Source organism: Meriones unguiculatus, chromosome 2 (genome assembly GCF_030254825.1).
Source record: "Meriones unguiculatus strain TT.TT164.6M chromosome 2, Bangor_MerUng_6.1, whole genome shotgun sequence".
NCBI classification, from domain to species: domain Eukaryota; kingdom Metazoa; phylum Chordata; class Mammalia; order Rodentia; family Muridae; genus Meriones; species Meriones unguiculatus.
Genome location: NC_083350.1, coordinates 64248400 through 64253063, shown reverse-complemented (window position 1 = coordinate 64253063; position 4664 = coordinate 64248400). Strand labels below are relative to the sequence as shown.

The 4664-nt window shown below is 42.1% G+C and overlaps 1 non-coding gene across 1 annotated transcript; it reads left to right on the top strand.

Annotated features, from left to right (window-relative positions):
• The first annotated feature begins 2814 nt into the window (after nt 1-2814).
• LOC132652617 (small nucleolar RNA SNORA17) lies at nt 2815-2946 on the top strand. Its single transcript, XR_009590212.1, has one exon. It is a non-coding gene; the product is annotated as a small nucleolar RNA SNORA17 (small nucleolar RNA).
• The last annotated feature ends 1718 nt before the right edge of the window (nt 2947-4664 follow it).

Genomic DNA, 4664 nt, shown 5'->3' with positions numbered 1-4664 from the left:
ACCACGAATTGATGGAGCAAGGATCTAAGCTCATGCAGTAAAGATTCAGAAATAGCTTCTCAATCACAAGGAAGAAATATCAATAGAATGTCAATGCCATCATCAAGCTTCACAAGTGTGTCTCTGCTATATTGTTTCCTTTAATTGTTTTGCTTTGTTCTTCTCTAGCTGGTAATTTGCTAGATATTTTACTTACATTTGCACTCTCTCACTTACTATGTTTTACAGTGATCCATGAATTTATATTTTATTCCTATTTTACATATGAAGCAACTAGGAAACATCAATTCAGTGCCCCGAAGTCAAGCACTTACTAATAAAGCCAGGGATTTACTCCATACGTGTTCGGCTCTGAAATCCAGGATTGTTTCCACTATAAACGTGTTTCATTTTGACTGTCTAAAGAAGGGACTTTACATTACAGCCATACATCAACATATTTCTCAACTTTCATTTGAGACGCTCCTATTCTCAATAGACGGTGATAACACAGCAATCCACATGACTGGTCAATGTGCAGAGAATAAGAGAGGACAGGATTCTCAGCCCTACAGAGAATGTGATACCACATACCCCTTCCACCCGATTATCAGGGATCATTGTGGATGAGGAAGCAGAAAGAGTGTAAGAGCCAGAGATGGTGGACGACACCAAGGAAACATTATCTTCTGGACACTGCAGGACAGCTGTGCATAGGAGACACCAAGGAAACATTATCTTCTGGACATTGCAAGGCAGCTGTGCATAGGAGCTCACCACAGTAACAACAACATGTTCAAAACCTGTCCCAGCCATAACCAAACTAAGTCTCAGTGAGGAGAGATGATTCAGGAACACAATCCCGGACCTAGCCTTGAAGACATTGACAATTGTTAGCTTCTGGGAGAAGGAAAGACAGTTTTCTCTGAGCATAGCTCTGGGAAGTTGACCATTCTCTAGTGGAAGGCCACAGATTTGGGAAGCACAAATTGGTCTTGAAAGTTACCGAAAATAAGACAAAAAGATAAACCGGTAAGGAAGGGAGTGGATCTGGAAAGAGCAAAAGGAGTTGAACATGATTAAAATACATCGTATGAAACTAATTTATTTTAAAAAGAAAAAATATGTTTCATTTTGATAGAGGACTTCATTTCTGACAACTTGATGACCTTACATTTTATGCCATGTCTTCTCTGAGAAAAGTGCTATCAATTTGTTAAAGTCTTCATTGATTATAGCATCTTATGCTGAAATCCTTTGAATATTCTCCATGAACCTTGCCTCATTTAATCACTGGAGTTGGCATGCAGAAGTTTTTGGCAATTTTGAGAATCTAGTGGGAAATTTGCCCAGTGTCTTTTACATGCTGAATTCTCATTTAGCTTGTCAATGCCATAATTACCTTGTTAAGAGCTGAATTACTGGACTTACTCATGTGTTTATGTTCTTTCTGATGTGAACAATGGACCTCTTCCCGTGGCCCCTTTATTTCTGACTCTCTACATTTTCTGTTTGTATAATCCACTTTATGAGTATTTTAAGAATTATTGCTGTTATCAAGCTTAAATAATGTGTTCTCCTAATTGTTTGATTTTAAATTCAAAGCACTTTAAATACATGCAATTAGTTAAAAAATCTAAAACCCATTCTAGCAAATTAATCCAAGAGAAAAATTTCATGTGGACAACAAGAGAGTTTTGCATGAATTATAATCTTATTTCTTATCTCTAGTGAGGAACACAACTTAAAGATTGCACTGATTGGGCTGAAGAGATGGCTCAGCAGTTAAAATCAGCTGTTCTTGTAGAGGATCCAGGATTATTTCCTAGCACCCACCTGGTGGTTTTCAGAGTATAACATAACTATATCCTTTTCCCTTTTCCATTTCCCCCATTTGAACATTTCCATATACACCTCCTTGTTCTCTTTCAAATTCATGACCTCTTTTTTCATTCATTTCTGTTGCAAACATTTTTTTTCAGTTTCTGATACATTTTAAGTATTGTTTTAATTTAGTTATTGTGGGGGGGGTAGTTTGGGTATGAATACAAAGGCTAGAGAAGAGCATTGACTATCAGGAGCTGAAGTTATAGCTACCGAGAAAGGTTGTGAGCTCCCTGAGATAGGTACAAAAAACTGAATTCTTAACCAGTGAGCTTTTTCTCCAGTCCTCATTTTATTTTATTTTTTAAATCTTCTATATTGATTTTCACAGTGTGTATAATAATTTAAAGTCCCATCAATAGTGCTTAAGGATACCCTTTTTCTTGTATTGTTGCCAATGTCTGTCATTCTTGTTTTCTTGATAATAGTCATTTTGAATTGTGTTAGATAGACTGTCAATGTAGTTTTTTATCTATTTTTCTAAGAGCTAAGGCATTTTGTGTTTCTTTGTAAAGTGCCAGTCATATCAAAGTTACAATTGCTTTCTTTCTCAGAACATGAAAATGCTGTTTAAAAGCTTATATGAAAGAGCAAAAGTCTTCCCCCAACCCCTGCAAAAAAAAAAGCCAAAATAACCTTAAGGAGAAAAAAGGGATGAAGAAATGCTAGAGGTACCATATGCCTGAACTCAAATTATACCACGGATCCATTGTACTTTCATTAGTAATACTGACTAGTGAGATAGTATATAGAACCCAGAAATAAGACTGTATACTATATCCACCTGATTATTTCAAAAGATGAAAAATATATGCCTTGGTAAAAAGACTATCTGTTTAAAGAGTGGAGATGCCAGAACTTGAGAGACTGAGACAGGAAGATTAGCACTCAAGCCAGCCTGAACTATGTAGGAAATTCTTGTGTCAGACAACAATGAAATGTAATGATGAGATGGCCCCTAGAGGCATCACAGGTGTGGCTGCTGTGTCCCATGTGCCTCAGTAGGTAGCAGAGAGGAGAGAGGCCATGTGTAAGCTCAGTGTTGTGACCTGTGAACATCTGAGTGATTTGTAGCCTAACAATCGAGATCCCTGCCTGGGACTACGGGCTTTGGGCAGAAGTGAACCCGAGACAGACAAACCTCACATGGGTCCACTTTGGAAGGCAGGGCAAGGAGCAAGTCTGAAACCACCATCAGACAGGCGATGTGGGGCACAGACAGGGAGCCAGTCTGAGATGACCTGTGCTCGGTGCTGTGTTGGCCAAGGGTGGGGAAGAAGATGCCCAAGATGACCCCTACCCAGTGCCATGATGCACAAGCATAACATAGCATTCCTAAGACCACTTCTGAGACATCCCCAGACACTCAGAGACCCTGGGCAACACTAAGGAGCAAGTGAGTGGTGGAAAATGGAAGAGAGAAAGAAACATCAGGATGTGGGCACAGTGACAAAAGACAGAGACAGTAGTAAGGAACAGCCTGCTGTGAGTAACCAGTGATACCACCTGGGAGCATGGTGTGGTCCTGGCTTGTGTTGCCATGTGGGGTCATGTCTGAGTCCATGGCCTTACAGCAGGAGGGGTCTGCTACCACCAAAGGCCAGCTGAATGTCTGACTGCCACCCAGGGACATGCTGATGTGTGAAGACTGTGCAGAACTGGCCCAATTCCTCACCTGGGAGAGAAGGCCCTTGGGGAATGACAGAAAGAGAGCTGAACTCGTCCCCTAGGCAGCTGCAGTATTCTGGAGACTGAGCCCTGCACATTGCAGGAGTTGTGGGTGAATCAGCCTCAGGATGTGAATGTGTAAGACCTGGCCCTTCAACTTGTCTTTCAAGCAGTGGCAGTGTGAGTGGGGGAGGGGGAGATGCCCTCCTCCAGCCTCTTCCCTCCATCTATGGCAGGTGGGAGAGCTGGCTCTGGGGTCATGAGACCAGGAGAGCTGACCCTGTCCCTCTCCTGCTACAGCACTCTGAAGAGCAGGCCCTGCACTTCACCTAGGCAACACAGTAGAGCTGGCTCTAGATGTGGAGGTTGCACATGAGCTGGCCCCAAGGGTGTGTACACAAGAGAGTTATCAGGCTGACCAGCTCAGAAACTACTTATGCCCAGAACCAGTGATTTGAACTTTCACCCCAACATCTACTCCTTCATGAACTTCTGGAGTGCATGAATGAGCCAGTTCTACAGATCGAACACTACAATATCTTCATGACATAGGGCAACAGCCGGTGCTGAGAAAAACTGGATATCCAAGTATATAAAATAAAAACTATACTCCTACCCTTCAGCCTGTACAAATATCAACTCAAACTAAATCAAAGAACTTAATATCCCACAACTTGGAAATGAACAAGTGAGTCTAACTTCTGACATTGTGACATGAACTTGCCATCTATAAAGTTCGTGCTTGACAATCTCCCAATTAAGTAACAAAAATCACATGAGCAAAAATCTTATATGTACCATGCATGGAGATAACCTAGAAGCCATGAACAGGTGTAGCCCATAGCAGTTCAGTCTCCAAGTGGGTTCCCTAGTAAGGGGAACAGGGACTGTCTCTGACATGAACTCAGTAGCTGGCTCTTTGATCACCTCCCCATGAGGGAGAGTTAGCCTTACCAGGCCACAAAGAAAGACATTGCAGCCAGTCCTGATGAGACCTGATAGGCTAGGGTCAGGTGGAAGGGGAGGAGAACCTCCCCTATCAATGGACTTGGGGAGGGGCATGGGAGAAGATGAGGGATAGAGGGTGGGATTGGGAGAGGATGAGGGAGGAGGCTACAGCTGGGATACAAAGT